General features: G+C 34.0%; 1 protein-coding gene across 9 annotated transcripts in view; it reads right to left on the reverse strand.

Annotated features, from left to right (window-relative positions):
• CTNNA3 (catenin alpha 3) overlaps window positions 1-19,563 on the reverse strand; it is a 1,664,912-nt gene that overhangs the window by 836,111 nt on the left and 809,238 nt on the right. The gene's annotated exons all lie outside the window — the stretch shown is intronic.

Consider the following 19,563-nt stretch of genomic DNA (forward strand, 5'->3'; position numbering starts at 1 on the left):
AATTATAACATCTACTTCACAAAGTATGGATTAAACAAACTAATAATATCAAGTGCTTAAACTATTTTCTGGAATATTAAAGTTTCTTTATTAATATTTATTATTATTATTATTATTATTATTATTATTATTATTATTAAGGATCTGTATAGCTCAAACTATACCATTTGTAACCTTGAGAAAGTCATTTTATTTCTCTAGGTTTATTTATCTGTAACTAAAATGATTTAGAAAAGCCAGTTCAGAAATTTTGATTTTATAAACATGAATTCATCACAAGTTTTTTAATACTCCCCCAAATTTTATTGGATATATCTTGCTAATGCATCAAAATAAGGGTGTCAATCATTGACTGCATTTTTCTTTTGGAACATTACATAACCTTTGTTCTATATCACTATTTTGCTGACACACTCAAGCAGCAATTATTTTTGATTGTTCCTTGAATTAATAGGCTCCATTAACACCTTATGACAATTGTTCATGGTTGTCTTTGTAGCTGCTTAACCAAGGAACATAAAGTGCAGACTGGCTATCATAGCTATGTTTGCTTAATGAGAAGGGGAAAGGATATAATGCTTGCAAGTACAACATGTTCAGAGCTTTGGAATATTCAATTTGTTGATCTTCTAAGAGACTTGCTCATAAAATGTCTGTTTTATGTCTTAATCTAAGACGGCTTTCTCTGCAAAATCTACACTCCAATTGCTGCATTTTATACTGTCAGCTGCCTCTTTGGGATCTTGTCTAATAAAACATATAAGTGTCTTTTCTCCCTCCTATTCATTATCGCTAAAAGCACTTCAGTATCTTATTTGGTGATATCAGGTGTCTACTCAATTTGTGAAATGATAGGAAATCTATGTTTTAAGTCATGCTTGTCAACCACCTGAACTCCACTAGAGTTAGGAAAGCTTAACTCACAAATGCTGCTTTAATAAATAGCTTTAAGAATTATTCCTATTCAGCATGAAATAACAGCTTTAATGAAAGGAGGACATTTATATAAAATTAGTTAATAAATTCAATAAATTCTAGAAGTTACTAGGAATTCTTTCATTAAAATTTAATTATGTTTCTAGTGTATTCTAGGCACTGTACTAGGCATAAATACCTTTAAAAATTAAGATAACATGGCTTCTGCCCTTGACATAGGATCATAGTCTGATAGAATAATAAAAGAATTCTAAAAGGAAATCACCTTTTGAAAGATTCTAAATATAAATTTGAAAGGGGAAAGATAAAATTTGCCTTACAGAATGATGGCTCTGGGGGAAGGAGTGAGTATGTGTGTGTGTGTGTGTGTGTGTGTGTGTGTGTGAGAGAGAGAGAGAGAGAGAGAGAGAGAGAGGTCTTACTAATTTGTCTTACTAAGTGGAAAGACAAATCCAGGCAAGAAGCTTTCCCATGGCGTAATGAAAGCCTGAATTAAGGCAGTGACAACTGAGACAGAATGGGCAGTACACATTGTAGAGATACTGAAAAATACATCCACACAGCTGATGACAAATTAGATGGGGAGAAATCAAGGATAATTTTACAGGTTGTTAGGCCAAGAGACTGGGAGGATAATAGTCCTTTTGAGGAATTTGGATATATACAAGAACTCATAAAAGGTATGAGCTGGGTATAGAGATGTAAAAAGCAGCAACAATTTAGGGAAGAGTGGAAGCTACTGGGTTGGTGGCATCATTCCCAGGAGAATACTTAAAGTAGAGAAAAAAGTAACAAAGACACATCAAATTTGGAGAAATATGCAAGATAAAGGAGCCTAAAAAGAGATTGAGAATGAAAAGTTGGAAAGAATTAGAAGTTTCCTTTAGTATTTCATTTAGAATCAAGCTTATGATGATTTATATAAGAATTCCTTTATCTAAAAAACATTAAATGATATTCAAAGACAAATGAAAATCTGGAGAAAATATTTGAACATATGCGACAGATAAAGTTTAGTATCCTTGATACACACATGAAATAATAATTAAATAATCCAATAGAAAAAATGGAAAATTAGCAAAAACACATTAGATGGTCAATTAATACATTTTTAAAGCTTTCAATCTAATTAACATTCCCTATACTAAAACAAAATGATGGACATTAGTAAAATGGTAGAGTAAGGACCTCCAAGAATTCTCTCCTCCATAAAACAATGAGGACATCAGCAAAATGGTTATAATCAACTTTTTTTCAGAACTCTGGAAATTAACCAAATACTTGTGGCAATTTGGGAGCATGTATCCCAGAAAAAAATGCCAAATCTCAATAAGAACAGCAAATTATATGGTATATTAATTTCCCCTATTCACATCCTACCCCCAGCCCCAGCTCTGTGGTAGCCTTGAAAACCAGTAACATATGTTCACAATAAAAATCAGCAGCCTGGTAGCTACTAGAGAAGAATAATGGTGCTTGAGTTACTTCAAAGCCCCATTACCAAAGAATAATCATTCTTGACTTGCCTGGTGGTTCCCTAGAAGACCTCTCTCGCTCAAAGTTGTTGCCGTTTTTTGTTTTGTTTTGTTTTTTCAAAATTGGAACTCAACCAGTATGAACAGCCTCTCCCCTAGGTATAACTTCTCAGTTGCCTGAAGTGGTAGATAACAGCTGTGGCAAAGAACAGGCAAACTAAAAAGCTTAAAAGTAAAAACTAGAAAATAATATTTCCGTAGGGTGCTCTGAAACACTCCTGATATAGTTTTGGGAATCTAGAAGGTCAAGTGCATGCTTAGAGCTATTGTTCATGCACAGAGTTGTAGACCCACTCAGAGCTGAGAAGACTCTAAATTCTCATCAATGGCTGACCTGGAAGCTCTGTGTAGATAGGAAAGGAAGGCTAAGATGGAATTTTTAACCATCTGGTTGAGCAATGTGGGCATGCTCTAGCATGCACATGCAGCATCTCAGCAAAGACTAGGAGATTTACTGGTTCCAGGAATTTAAGAAAACCCCCATCAAATCATTAGCTGACCACTGAGCTAACGAAGCAGAGACTTCAGTGGCCATACATGACAAATAATACAGACTTTACAGAATTAACCAAGAAAAGTCATTAAACAAAAATAAGAACAATGAATAGCAACAAAAGCAATCTCCGGTAGGAGGAGATAATTTGATTCCCAGACTTGCCACATTTATTTCTTAAAATATCCAATTATCATCATAAAAAACAGGACAATAACAACAACAAAAGACGCGAAAAGAAACAAGAAACCAAGACCACATATAAGAAATAAAGTAACTAATCGACATTGTCCCTGAGAAACCCAAGAAAAATAGAAAAATGCTTTAACTCAGCTATTGTTCAAAGAGCTAAAGTACCACATCTAAAGGACTACAGAAAAGTGTAAGAGTAATGTCCCATTGAATAGAAATAAAATATATTTTATTTTTTAGATAAAATATATTTTAAAAATTATTTTTAAAAAATGAATTGAAATTAGTAAGTGAAACATCCAATACCCAAATGAAAACCCCCCCTAGTGTCACACAACAGCAGATTTGAGCAGGCAGAAGAAAGAATCAGTGAGATAATTCAGTCTGAGGAAAAGAAATGAAAGATAATTAAGAAAAATTAAGAGTCTGAGAGACCTGTGGAGCACCATTAAGTATATATAGATAATAGTGGTCCCAGAGTAGAGGAGTGAAAGAGAGAAAGAACGAATATTTGAACACATAATGAAGAAAACTTTACAAATACGAGGAAACACAATATGCCCATCACAGACGCTAAATTAACTCCAAGTAGAATAAACCTAAAAGATTTTTACTGAGACACATTATAATCAAATTATTAAAAGCAGCAAGAGAAAAGTGAGTCACCACATATAAAGTATTCTCAATAATATTAACAGCTGATTTCTCATCAGAAGTCATGAAAACCAGAAAGCAGTATGATGACGTATTTAAATTGCCAAAGAAAAAGAAAAATGCCAACCAACAGGTAACCAATAAGGCAACAAGTAATTGACAACAAGTAATCTACCTCTGGAAAGACTATCCTTCAAAAAGCAAGGGAGAAATTAGACATTCCAAGTTAACTAAGAGAATTTGTTGCTATCATACCTTCTCTACAAATAATACTAAGGGGAGTTCTTAAGGCTAAAATGAAAGGACATTAGGCAGTAACTTGAATCTGGATAAAGAAATAATGAGCACCAATAAAGGGAACTACACAGATAAATATAAAATACAATATACCTGTATCTTTGTTTATGACTCTTTCTACTACCTGATTTAAAAGACAACTGCAGAAGGTGATAACCAAAAATCTGCATTCATGGGCAATTAAGATATAAAGAAGTAACACATGACAGTTAACAGCACAAAGGAGTAGAAGAAAAGTTTTTGTATACTATTGCAATTGCTAATAATTTAAACTAAATTGCTATAATTTAAGATGTTAATTGTAATTCTCAAGGTAACTACTAAAAACATAACTCTGAAAGTAAAGTAAAAGAAAAATTTAAGGAATTGATATAGTGCACTAGGAAACATACACTTAACACAAAAGAAAGCAGAAATGGAAAAACAGAAGAACAAAAATAAACATCAGACATAGGAAACAAATAGCAGAGTGGCCAATGTACATTCTACTTTACCAGTAATTACATTAAGTGTAAATGAATTATATACTCCAACTAAATGTCAGACTGACATAATGAACTAAGAAAAAAAATCCAACAGCATGCTATATACAAGAAACACATTAATATTCAAAGACATAAATATGTAAAAAAGGGTGGAAAAAGATATCCCATGCAAAGAATAGACAAAGACAGCCCCCAATATATGATACAACATAAAAATACATCAACCCAAAATTGACAGAATTTAAAAACTGTGGAATTCAACAATAACCGTTTGTGGCTTTAATATCTTATTTTCAATAACAAGTACAAATTTCCAGAAGATCAGCAAGGAAATAGAAAACTTGAACAGCACTATAAACCAACTACACATAACAGACATTTACAGAATCCTCCATCTAAAAACAACAGAAAGCACATGCTCTTCTCAAGAGCACATGGAACTTTTTCCAGGATAGCCATACATTAGCAAATTTAGAAAGTGTTGATTAACATAAGGATTTAGGATCATATAAAATATGTTCTCTGAAATCAATAACAGGAGGAACTCTGGGAAATAACAAATATGAGGGGAAAAAAAACACAATTCTGAATAAGCAATGGGATAAAGAAGAAACAACAAAAGGAAATTAGAACACTTTGAGATGAATTAAAACAAAAGCATAACACACTAAAACTTTTGGGATGCACCTAAAACAACTTCTTAGACAATTAGAACTGCAATTGTCTATGTTAAAAAGGGAATAAGATCTCAAATTAATAGTAGAACCTTCCACCTTAAAAAGCTGGAAAAACTAGAACAAACTAAACCCAAATCACAAAGAAAAGAAATAATAAAGATTAAAATGTATATAAATAATGCAGAGGATAAAAAAATAGAGAATATCACAAAATCAAAAGTTAGCCCTGTGACAAAATTTAAACACTTTTAGCTTGACTAATCAAGAGAAAAAGAGAATTCTCAAATTAGATTTGACTCTTGAACAACATAGTTTGAACTGCATGGGTTCACTTACACATGGATATTTTATAGCACAGTGTAAGCATAGTTTATCTTTTTTAAGATTTTCTTAATAACATTTTCTTTTCTTTAAATTAGTTTATTATGAAAATAACATACAATACATACAACATACAAAATATGTGTTAATCAACTGTGTTACTGCTAAGGCTTCTGGCTAATAGTATTAATGGTTAAGTTTTGGAGGAATCAAAGCTATACCTGGATTTTTGACTGTGTAAGCCTTGGCATCCTTCACCACCATGTTGTTCAAGGGCCGATTGTATTAAAATAGGAATAAAAGCAGAGACATTATTACTGACTTTACATAAATAAAGATTATAAGGGTATATTATAACTATATGCCATCGAACTTGATAACCTAGATGAAATAGACAAATTCCTAGAAAAATACTAACTAAAAAGCAGCAGACAAACTAAATAGACCTAAAACAAATGGAAAGAGTAAATCAGTAATAAAAAAAAAAAAGATTAGGATCAGAGGCATTAATACTGTTGTATTCTTCCGAACATTTAAGAAAGAATTAACACCAATTCTTAATGAACTATTAAAAAAAAAAAAGCAGAAGAGGAGGAAGCACTTCCAGCTCATTTTAAAAGGCCAGCATAATCCTGATACCAAAATCAGACAAAAATATCATACAAAAAGAAAACTACAGACAAATGTCCCTTAAAATATAAGTGCAAAAATTTGCAACAAAATACTAGCAATTGATATTCAGCAACATACAAAAAGGTTTATATACCATGACCAAGTGAGATTTATCCCAGGAATATAAGGTTGGTTCAACACATAAAAATCAATCAAAGCAATACACCATGTTATATAGAATAAAGGACCAATGCTACATGATCATTTCACATAAATATTTCAATAGACACAAAATCATTTGACAAAATCCAACATTATTTCCAGATTAAAAAAATACTAGAAATAGAAGGAAACTTTCTTAATCTAAAAAAATGATGTTTACAAAAACACAACCAAAAATATACTTAATAATGAAAGACTGACAGTTTTTCTCTAAGATCAGAAACCTGACAAGAATGTCCACTCTTGTCACTTCCAGAATTCTAACCAGGGCAAGAAAATAAATAAAAGGCATTCAGGCTGGAAAAGAACTGAATTGTCTCCATCTGTAGGTGACATGATTTTGTATATAAAAAAATCTTTAAGGAATCTACAAAAAGTATTTGAGCTAATAAACAAGTTCTGCAAGGATGCATGACCAATATGCAAAAATTACTTGTATATTATACATTTGAAGTGAACAAACTAAATATAAAATTAAGAAAATAATTCTACTTACAAAAGCATCAAAAAAACAACATTTAATAACAAATTTAACAAAAGAAGTACAAGACTTGTACACTAGAAACTACAAAACATCATTTTATTTAAACAAGATTTAAATAAAAGGAAAGACATCCTGTGTAATGGAAGACTTACTATTGTCATGATGATAATAATCCCTGAAATGGTCTACAAATTCAGTGCAATCCCTACCAAAATTCCAGCTGTGTTTTTTTGGTTTTGGTTTTGTTTTTTTCAGAAATTGACAAGTTGATCAAAAAGTTCATATGGAAATGCAAGGTTTATAGAACCCAAAACAATCTTGAAAAATCACAAAGTTAGAGTACTTACATTTTCCAGTTTTAAAATTTACTAAAAAACAAACAATCAATATTGTGTGGTATTGACAAGGAATATATATATATATATATATATATATATACATATAGAGAGAGAGAGAGAGAGAGAGAGAGAGAGATATCAATAGAATGGAATCAAGAGTCCAAAAACAAACTCATACATCTACAGCTAATTGCTTTATGACAAGGGTGCCAAGACAATTCAAAGGGAAAGAATGTTACTTTCAATAAATGGAGCTGGGGCAACTGGATATTCAGAAGCAAGAGAATGAAGTTGGACCTCCACCTCATACCACATACAAAAGCTAACTCAAAATGAATCAAAGACCAAATGTAAGAGCTGAAATATAAAACACAAGAAAACAAATTGTAAAGCTTGTAATCTTGGATTAGTTAATAGTTTCTTAATAATATCAAAAGCATAAGCAAAAATAGAACAAATATATTGAATTTCATCAAAATTTACAAATTCTTATGTGCCAAAAAAAAACACTATCAAGAAAGTGAAAAAAAATGCACAAAATGTAAATAACATTTGAAGTCATTATCTGATAAAGATCTACTATACAAATATATAAAGCACTATTGCAACTCAACAATACAAAAATTACCCAATTAAAATATGGGCAAAAGTGGGGTGCCTGGCTGGCTCAGGAAGTAGAGCATGTGACTCTTGATCTCAGGCAGAAGCTCCATGTTGGGTGTAAGGATTATTTAAAAAGAAAGGGAAAGAAAAGAAAAAAAGAAGAGAAGAGGAAAGGAGAGAAGACAAGAGAGAAGAGGAGAGGAGAGGAGAGGAGAGGAGAGGAGAGGAGAGGAGAGGAGAGGAGAAGTGAGGAGAGGAGAGGAGAGGAGAGAAAAAAGAAAAGAAAAGAAGAAAAAAGAAAAGAAAAAAGAAGAAAAATATGGGAAAAGATTTGAATAGATGTTTTTCCAAAGAAGACATACAAATTGCTAATAAGCATATGGACAGATACTCAACACCATTGGCGACTAGGGAAATGCAAATTGAAACCACAATGAGATATCATTTCACAACCACTAGGATGGATATAATAAAAGAGATGAAAAGACAAGTGTTAGCTAGGATATGAAGAAGTTGAAACCCATGTACATTGCTGATCAGAATCTAAAATGGTGCAGCTATTGTGGAAAACAGTCTGCAGTTCCTCAAACGGCTAAACATAGAGGTACCATCTCAACCAGCAATTCCACTTCTATTTATATACCCAAGAGAATTGAAAACATATGTCCACACAAAAAGTTGTACATGAATATTTATAAAAGCATATTCATAATAGCAAAAGAGCAGAAACAATCCAAATGTCATCAACTGATGAATGGATAAGCAAAATATAGCACATTGATAGAATGGAATATTATTCAGGCATAAAAATAAATGAAGTACTGGATTCATGCTACATAACAGATAAACCTTGAGAATGTTATCTTAAATGGATGAAGCCAGCAACAAAGCCCATCTTTTCTATGTATAGAAGTGCCTAGAATAGAGAAATCTATACAGAAAGAAGATCAGTGAATAGTAGGAGGATGGCAAAAGAAAAAGTGACTGGTAATAGGTAAGGGGTTTTTTTTGGTTTCATTTTTGAAGTAATGAAAATATTCCAGAATTAGATAGTGATGACAGTCATACAGCTTTGCAAATATACTAAAAACTAAAAGCATATTTTTATGGAATATGAATTATATTTCAAGTAAAAATAAATGCACACAAGTACATATATAAAACCTGAGCATTATTAAGTGATAATAAATATTTGTTGAATGACTGAAATGACTAAAGGAGTAACATAACATACAATGTAACATATATTACAAAGGAAACAAAAGGAAAACTATCCATGTTAGTTATAGATTGTGATGGAATTGTAAATGGTTTCTACTGTTTGTGGTATGATTTTCTATTTCAACTTTTTAATTACTCTTATAATCAGAAAATAATGCAATAAGTATGGTTTAAGATCCTTTATAAAACTGGTTTCTAGGGCAGCCCGGGTGGCTCAGCAGTTTAGCACAGCCTTCAGTCCAGGGTGTGATTCTGGAGACCCAGGATCGAGTCCCATGTTAGGCACCTTGCATGGAGGTGTCTCTTTGTCTACATCTCTACCTCTCTCTCTCTCTCTCTCTCTGTGTCTCTCATGAATAAATAAATAAAATCTTTTAAAAATGGTTTCTAATCTCTAGCCATGACCCAGTAACATAAATTTATATACAAAAGGGGTCTTAGAAATAAAAGTCCAAATATTGGACCAAAGTTCCTTATTGTTCATACAAAAATGGTATGTGTTTCTTTTAAAGAACTAATTTATATTTTGCCTCAATTCTGCCATCCTTAACTTACTACTCTATATCCATCCACCACAGTGTTTTTTAAGTGTTAATAGTATATATGATTGCTTAGAGACAGTTACTTACAGATATACCTGAAGCTAATTTGAATATATGCATATATATGTGTGTATATATATACATATATAAATATGCATGCACATACAATCATAAATACACATTGAAATCTACTTCTACACATAGATTCCTTGATTTAGAAGCAGCAAATCTGTAGGTTTTATTATGATGACACACTTAGAAAAGACAAAGCAAAAAAAAAAAAACAAAAAACAAAAACTATGATTACCCATGCTTGGCATTTTAAAACAAAGGAAATTTATTTTTTTATAAAGAGTTTATTTATTTATTTGAAAGAGAAAGCAGAGGGCAGAAGTAGAGGGTAGTGAGTAAAAGGGCAGAAGGAGAGGGAGAAGCAGATACCCTGCTGAGCAGGGAGCCCAATGCAGGGTTCCATCCCAGGACTCTGAGATCATGACCTGAGCCAAAGACAGATGCTTAACTGACTGAACCACCCAGGTGCCTGGCAAATGGAAGTTTAAATATGACAGTTAACCAGCTGAAAGTCCAGAATCCCATACAAGGTATAAAATGTCAGATTATATCCAAATATATAATGTTTTGCCATCAGGTCCTGTGCCTTTATTGGCATACTTCAGCTATAAATATCTGAGAAGTGTAAAAGTTTGGACAGTAGGGATCAACACAAAACAAAGCAGTGGAATTTAATAGGAATTGGTATGAGAAAAAAATGGTAAGGTTAAGAAATAAGATGAGGAATCCAAGTATTTAGGGGTTCACTACAACTGAAAATTTAGAGGTGTGTCAATTTTCAATATAGAATAACAAAAGCATCCTTAAACATAGCTTTCCTACATACTAAAGAGCACTATCCATCTTCAACATGGTTCTTCAAATTGTAATAGCAAATGACTCCTAAGTGTTGACTGTTGTTTCTAAAAACTGAAAGGACACCATGCTTGTCACCCCTTTGAAGATGTTTCTTGTCAACTTAAACAGAGTTGATTGTTTTCTCTTTTCCGTGAACGTTTGGCCTAGTACACATACTAATTATTATATTTGTTACATTTCTGCAATAGTCTTCACACCACATCCTCTAGTCAACAGAGTCTTCTGAAGATAGACAAGAACTTTTTTAGCCTTCGACTCACAGCATCTAACACACAATACAGGCATATTTTGTTTTATTGTGTTTCCCTTCACAGATAGTGAATTTTTTACACACTGGAAGTTTGTAGAAATCTCTTTCAAGCAAGTCCACTGGCACCATTTTCCCAACAGCATTTGCTCTCTTCATGTCTGTGTGTCACATTTTGATAATTCTCACAAAAGTTCTAATTATTTATTATTATATTTGTTGTGATTTGTGCTCAGTGACCTTTGATGTCAGTATTATACTTGTTTTGGGGCACCATCAACCATGCCCATATAAGACAGCAAACTTGATCAATTTTGTGTGTGTTCTGACAGCTCCACTCACCTGCCATGGTCTCTTTTCATCCCCTCAGCCCCCCTACTCCGAGTCACAGCAATATTGAAATTAAGTCAGTTAACAACCCTACAATGGCCTCTAAGTGTTCATGAATGAAAGTCGCATGTCACTCACTTTAAATCAATAGCTATAAATGATTAATCTTAGTGTAGAAGGCATGCAAAAAACTACAATAGGCCAGAAACTGGGTCACTTATGTCAAACAGCCAAATTGTGAATGCAAAGGAAAGTCTCCTAAAGGAAGTTAAAAATACTACTCCAGTGAACATTTGAATGATAAGAAAATGAAACAGATTATAGTTGATATAGGAAAAATTTTGAGTGGTCTGGAGAAAAGATCAAATCAGCCACAACATTCTCTTGTGCCAAAGCCTAACCCAGAGCAAGGTCCTAACTCTCTTTAATTCTATGAAGACTGAGAGAGGTGAGGAAAAGTTTGAAGCTGGCAGAGGTGGTTCATGACGTTCAAGGGAAGAAGCTGCTTCTATAACATAAAAATGCAAAGTGAGACAGCAAGGGCTGATGCAGAAGCTGTAGCAAAGTATCTTGAGGATCTAGCTATGATAATTAATGAAGGTGGCTACACTAAACAACAGATTTACAATGTAGACCAAATGGCCTTCTATTGGAAGGAGATGCCATTTAGGATTTTCATAGCTAGAGAGAAATCAATGCCTGGCTTCAAAGGACAGGTTGACTCTCTTATTAGGGACTAATGCAGGTGATGACCTTAAATTTAATCCAATGTTCACTTACCATTCCAAAATTTCTAGGGCCCTTAAGAATTATGCTAAATCTAACAAATAATCCAATTAAAATAGGCAGATGACATGAACAGACATTTCTCCAAAAGAGACATACAGATGGCCAACAGACCCATGAAAATATGCTCAACGTCACTGATCATCAGGGAAATATAAACCAAAACTACGGTATCACCTCACACCAGTCAGAATGGCCAATATAAACAACACAAGAAACAAGTGTTGTCAAGGTTGTGGAGAAAAGAGAACCTTTTTGCACTGTTGATGGGGATGCAAACTGGTGCAGCCACTCTAGAAAAGAGTATGGAGGTTCCTCAAAAAGTCAAAAGCAGAACTATCCTATAATGCAGCAATTGTACTACTAGGTATATACCCACAGAATACAAAATACTAATTTAAAGGGATATATACACCCCAATGTTTATAGAGAAAGTACGAAACCAGCCCAAGTGCCCACTGATAGATGAATGGATAAAGACGATGTGGCATGCATTCACAATGGAATATTACTTGGCCATAAAAAAGATATCTTGCAGTTTACAACAACATGGATGGATCAGGAGAGTAAAATGCTAAGCAAAATAAGTTAGAGAAAGAAAAATATCATATGATTCCATTCACATGTGGAGCTTAAGAAACAAAATAAACGAACAAAGAAAAAAGAGACAAACAAAAACAGATTCTTAACTATAGAGAACAAACTGGTATTTACCAGAGGGGCAGTGGGTAAGGGAAAGGTGAAATAAGTGAAGGGGATTAAGAGTGCACTTATCTTGATGAGCTCTGAGTAAATGTATAGAATTGTTGAATCACCATATTGCACACCTGAAGCTAACATAACACTATACATTATACTGGAATTTTAAATATATATAAAATAAAATTTCAAGAAGAAAAAAAAGAATTCCACTAAATCCCTTCTGCCTGTGTTCTGTTAATGGAAGAATAAAGCTTGGATGACAGCATATCTGTTGAAATGCTGGTTGAAAACATGGTTAACAAACATTTTAAACCCACTCTTGAGACCTACTGCTCAGAAAAAAAAATATTTCAAAATACTATGGCTGATTGACAATGTTCCTGGTCATCTAAGGGCTCTGATAGAAAGATGTTCAATGAAGTTAATATTGTTTTCGTGCCTGCTAACACTATATCTGTCCTGCAGCCCAAGGATCAAGAAGTCATTTTGACTTTCAACTCTTATTATTTAAGAAATACATTTCATAGGGCTCTAGCTGCCATAGATACTGATTGCTGTGATATATCCTGGTGAAGTAAATAAAAAGCCTTTGGAAAAGGATTCCTCATTCTAGGTGCCTTTTAAGAACATTAGTGATTCCTAGGAAGAGATCACAATATCTACATAACAAAAATTTGGAAGAAGTTGATTCCAGCCTTTACGGGATGACTTTGAGAGGTTCAAGACTTCAGTGGAGGAAGTAACTGCAGATGTGGTGGAAATAGCAAGAGAACTAGAATTAGAAATGGAGCCTGAAGACGGATCCCTGCAATCTGATCACTGAATCACTGCAATCTCATGATAAAACTTGAAAGGATGAAGAGTTGCTTCTTTAGATGAGCAAAGAAAGCGGTTTCTTGAGATGAAATCTACTCTTGGTGAAGATGCTGTGAAAATTGTTGAAAAGACAGCAAAGCATTTAGATTATAATATAAATTTAGTTGATAAAGCAAGCAATAGAGTTTGAAAGGACTGACTCCAATTTTGAAAGAATTCCCATGGTACCTAGAATACCATCAAATAGTATCACAAGCTACAGAGAAATTGTTCATTAAAGGGAGTCAACCAATGCAGCAAACTTCACTGTGGTATTACTTTAAGAAATTGCCACAGCCACCCCAACCTTCACCAGCCATCACACTCCGATCAGTCAGTGGCCATCAACATCAGGGCAAGGCCCTCCCTCCACCAGCAAAAAGATTATAAATTGCTGAAAGCTCAGAGGATGATTAGTATTTTTTAGCAATAAAATATTTTAAAATTGAAGTATGTATATTTTTAGACAATGCTATTGCATACTTAATAAACTACAGTATAATGTAAACATAACTTTTATATGCATGGGAAACCAAAGTCTTTATTTGACTCATTTTATTATGATACTTGGTTTTTGCAATGGTCTGCAACCAAACCCACAATTTCTTTGAGGCATGCCTATAGTTGCTAAATAAGTTTTGGCTGAATAAAGAAATGAGTGGAATATTGCTTCTATAAATTGCATTTGTACTATATATTTTCTAAAGGATGTTTAATATTTTCATATTCTGGAATATAAATAATTTTAACTGCCACACTTTTATCCAGCATAAATGGTGATTCTGGGGATAACAAATATTTGATATGCAAATTGCCATTTCCTTGTCTTACACTCATGGCAGACATTTTAAATCAGTCATAGCATTTTTATCATAAAGCCCAACTGGGTCTTCAGGATCCTCATCAATGTCCCAGGGAATCATCACTTACTTATCAGAGCTGGCAACAAGAGTTCTAACCAACTTCTTTCCCTGATCTTCTAAACACTTGCAGAGGAATATCCCTTGGAAACCCAGGACTTTTTAAGACTTACAAGTACATTAATGAAACATAACTATTTCCCTGTATATATCAAGAATTCTCTGAAACACACCATTATACACCACATATATCCTAGAATTCTTTTGTGATGCCATGTTAAATGACACTGCAGGGATACTTCCTGTAATCAAATGTTTTCAACATTAGACTATTATCATCAGTCACTATTTTAAACCATAGGGCACAAGTCACATTAAGGAAAGTTACCACTTTCACTTTTTATGAGGATAACAGGAGAAGAAATATAAATGGTTGTGGATGAGTACTCTTGAACTATCCCTCTGCCAGCAAGGCCTGCCAGGAAAGAAGCTGCTGCCTTCACTGTGCAGAGTAGGTCCTGCTGATTGATTTACCAAGTAAAGAACCTTTGCATTTCTGTAGGTGTGGGATTATCCTCTCCCTGCTGCTATGAAGCATCTGATCCACAGGCCAGCACAAAGAAAGCTGTGTTCTTTAATTGAGGCAATAACAGACAGAACAAGAAAGGCGCTATGGCAGGGCATACTGCGAAGACAACTAACATCACTACTCCCTGCAAAGCTAGGATTTGTGAGTCCTGGCAGGGGGCCTGCAACAGCTCTGGTAGTGGCACAGTCCCAGACCTGTCTCTCAGGGCCTCCACCAAATGCAGAATTGTATCCAGGGGTCAGGAAAATTCCTTTATTAACAACTTGTCCATACTCCTTGCTAGTGGTGAGAAACTGAGCAGTGACTCTGAGAGAATGCAAACAGTAGAAGTTGGTTCCAGCTGGTTTAAAAAAAAATAAAACACAACTGATATTCCTTAAAATTCCACTTCCTCATAAACCCAGTGTGTTCACCAAAGCAAAATCCTGTATGCAAAATCTTTTTATGATTTACTTCTTAGTTTAAATAAATGTTTTATGTAGATTTTTTAAAACTTTTAAAAAATATTATTTCTTCTTTGAAACTGGAAACAGCCATTCTTCTGCAGGAAGAGTGAATACAGAGTTGTAATAAAGGGCTGGTCGTGAGAAAGCTGGAAGCTGGAGCAGTGGGATGCATCATCAGCATGTCTAAGAAGGATATGAGGTGGTGAATGCAGTCAAAACATTTTTTGTTGGAATCCTGGCTCATGTATCCATTTTTAATTAGTTTATCATGCATATACTTGGAATAGCAGTAATAATAAGAACAGCTAATGTATATTGGGCTGTTTCTGTGCCACACACTGTGCTGGGTACTTTACAGGCTTTATCTCAATTGATGCTCAAGTAAATTTAGGAGGTATACATTATTATCTAAACTTTATGGATCAAAACACCAAACCTTCAAAAGGCTAAATGATACACATAATCTCACACTGCTAATAACCAGAGGTGCCAGAATCAAACTTAAGGAGTGTAAGTTTGGAACATGTACTCATCCGGGAATACAAGTTAAAATGTCGCCATATTTTCCTCAAGGGTCTTAAAAGCCAGAATGAACTCAAATTTACATAGAAAACAGGTAGGAAGAAAATATGACTTTCCCTTCTTCAGTCCAGAAGAAAGAACTCTATGAATATGCCAGGCCTCTTTTTTCTAGGTGGTGAGCCCAAGTCAATTTCTTAATAGTAAAGGAATGTTGTGTTAAATAAAATAAAATAACACAATTTCTTACTCAGGAACTCCTGTTCAACTTTGTGTGTTTTAATTCCTGAGAACATCTGAGAGAAAGTAGGACAGCAGCCTATGTGACCATATTTGTATATTGTTATTCCAATTACACCAATCTGTGATATTGCAACTAGCAACTTGCACAAAGTTCAAGCTAAACCATATGATTTGAGTCATGGATTAGAGTACAACTAAATACATAGTCTCTGGTACTGAACCACAGAGGTGTCTGAATTATGACTATAAAAGGCCTTAGGTCTTGGAAGAATTTCTTAAAATGTGTCATTCAAATCCTTACTAATTTGATTAGAAATCCTTCTTTCCAAGAAACCCTAGTAGACTGAAACAATAAATGCGACACCTAAGAAGAATAGGTGAGACAATAGATATCTTGAAAATGATTTGAGGAGAATATGAACTTTACTGTTCAAAAAAGATTAAAGGTATACAAACTTCAAACAAAGTTAATCAAATTAAACTTCTCTTTTGATTTTTGGATGGAACTTTCATTTGTTACTTCAAAAGTAGAAAGTATGAGAGAAACATCAGACAAACCCAAACTGAAGAAAATTCTACAAAATATCAAAAATGTCAAGATAATTAAAAAAAAAGGAAAGTCTGAGAAACCATCACAGTCTAAGGACCCTAAGGAGACATGGTGACTAAATGTGATGTGGTCTCTTGGATACAATCCTGGGACAGAACAAAAGTCATTATATAAAACGAAAGAAAATCCAAATAAAGTCTGGAGTTTGGTTAGTAGTAATATACAAATGTCAGTTTTGACAAATGTACGATGGTTATAGAAGATGTTAACGATGGGAGAAACTGGATGAAGGGTATATGGAAACTCTAATATTCTTGCAACTTCTCTGCAGATCTAAAATTTTCTAAAAGTTTATTTTATTTTATTTTTTATTTATTTTTTTTAATTTGTATTTATTTATGATAGTCACACACAGAGAGAGAAAGAGGCAGAGACACAGGCAGAGGGAGAAGCAGGCTCCATGCACCGGAAGCCCGACGTGGGATTCAATCCCGGGTCTCCGGGATCGCGCCCTGGGCCAAAGGCAGGCGCCAAACCACTGCGCCACCCAGGGATCCCTAAAAGTTTATTTTAAAAAGCAAATTTCACCTCTCTCTCTCTCTCTCTCTCTCTCTCTCTCTCACACACACACACACACACACACACACACACACACACATAAAGCAGACCATATCATTCCAAATTGTCACATATTAAAAGCATTGCCATTAACACTTAAACTGTACCTGCTAAATAATGAGCATTCAATAAACATATTTTTGAATAGGTAATAAATTAATGAAGCGGATCCCTTTCCTTAGTTTAAAAAAAAAGCCTTCATTTGTTTCTTATTATCTTAAATCTATAGTCAGCCTCATCTTCAAGAGCCTCCACAAGCTAGCCAAACTATTATCTTCTATAGATCATCACTATACTTACTACTTCTAAGTCAAAAAAGTCTTCCTCTCCCCAGATTGTATAGCCTTCATTCCTGGCTTAGGTTTGTAGTCTCCTTACTCCAAAACTGAAATGATCTCCCAATTCATTCATTCCACTTATTCCAGGCTGAATTCAAGCTTTCCCAGCTTTAAGAATTGTTCTTAAAGTACCTGTATTTCCTCGAAATTGTCCTTCTCTGAATTCTTACTGTCTACTTCTTCAGTTCAACAAATGTATATAAAACTGCCTAGAGTGGTCAGTCTAATGCTGTATACATATGGTCTCCCCTTTAATCCAAGAGTCACATAGAAGAGATTTTTTAGAGACAGGGAGAGATGGGAAAGAGAAATAACAAAAAGATGTAAGAAAAATTTGGGGAATAACCAATACATTCCAGTCTTGATTATAGTGATGGCTTCATGAATGTAGACACATATCAACCTTATCAAACTGTGCACCTTATGTATGTTCAATTTATTATATGTAAATTACAGATTTATAAAACTATTTAGAATGTTTATGTGCTTGAACATTTTAATTTATAATTTATTTATTTATGGTTTTTAAAGAATTCTTATAAGATATGATTTACATTATTTGCTGAGTTTTAGGCCAAAAATAACCTCAATCAATGCAATGTTTTTTAAATATTACATGAGCACTTGAGAAAAGATAGAAGTATTCTCTAATACTAATAATTTGAGGCATATATTTTATCTCATTGATCTGTTAAGGGCTGAGAAAGTTAAAATCTCTTACCATTATGATATCCTTCAAACTGTAATCTTAAAAAAAGTAGCAAATGAGATCATTGCCATGGGCTTATGATATAATTCCAGTTATATGCCTTGGAGTCACATCTTAATCTCATTTTTCATCCTTCACAGCATCCTCAAGAAACTTAGCCTAAACCCTTCAGACATTTTCTAATTACTACTCCCATCCTTCATGTTCTTTTATCTGGAGAGAGTAATATGATTTATGTGACTGAACTGTACCAAATTATCTATAATTTGTCTAGAATTGCCTACATCCTGACTGCAGAGTCCTCCCTGACCAGCACCTGTGGCATCAATTTTGGCTCTGGATAATTGTTATATCAGAGGAGCCAACCTGAGAATGAAGGTGGCACAGGATCTAGCTGCAGTCTCCCCTTGGGACTTAGTCTTTTTGACCAGCTTCCTGGCTAGGTCCATTCTTCATTTTGTAGTTTCCTGTCCTCTGCCCTACTGCTAACTTGTGTCCCCCACCCTACTGCTCCCTTTATAAACTCACCTTGCTGTCTACAGCCCTACAGTCCTGCATCAAAATGCGAAATCACATCCACTTTCTCGCTCTGCTTCACCGAACCCAACTACAATATTCCACCTAGTATGGTGATTAATTTACTTTTTTAAAAATAAAGATTTTATTTATTTATTTGAGAGTGAGAGAAAGAGATCATGAGCAGGGGGAGGGGTAGAGGAAAAAGTAGGGTCCCCACTGAGCAGGGAGCCCAATGCAGAACTAGATCCCAGAACCCTGGGATCATGATCTGAGCCAAAGGCAGGCACTTAACCAACTAAGCCACTCAGGGGCCCTAATTTACTTCCTTTTATGTACTACACAATCTCATCCATACAAACCATTAACATTTTTTGCATTTGCAATGCCAAACAAAAATTGTATTCCTTCACTTTAATTATCCTTTCATATCTTACATATAGCAAGATTATCCCACTATGTAATATAGTGGAAAGAGTTGTGAAATTGGATGTTGAAGACCCTCTGAATCATGGTTCTGTACTGACTAGTTGTCCTATCTGGAATGACTCAACTAAACCTCATTAAGCTCCAGTTTTCTCATATTTCAAATGGCACTGTGAGAATTAAATGAAATAAAAAAGGCAAAATATTTTACAAACTATAAAATGCTATACAAATGCAAAATATTGTAAATGGGTAAGGTGCATTTATTTCTCAATGCAGGTATATTT

Source organism: Canis lupus, chromosome 4 (assembly GCF_048164855.1).
Source record: "Canis lupus baileyi chromosome 4, mCanLup2.hap1, whole genome shotgun sequence".
NCBI classification, from domain to species: Eukaryota; Metazoa; Chordata; class Mammalia; order Carnivora; family Canidae; genus Canis; species Canis lupus.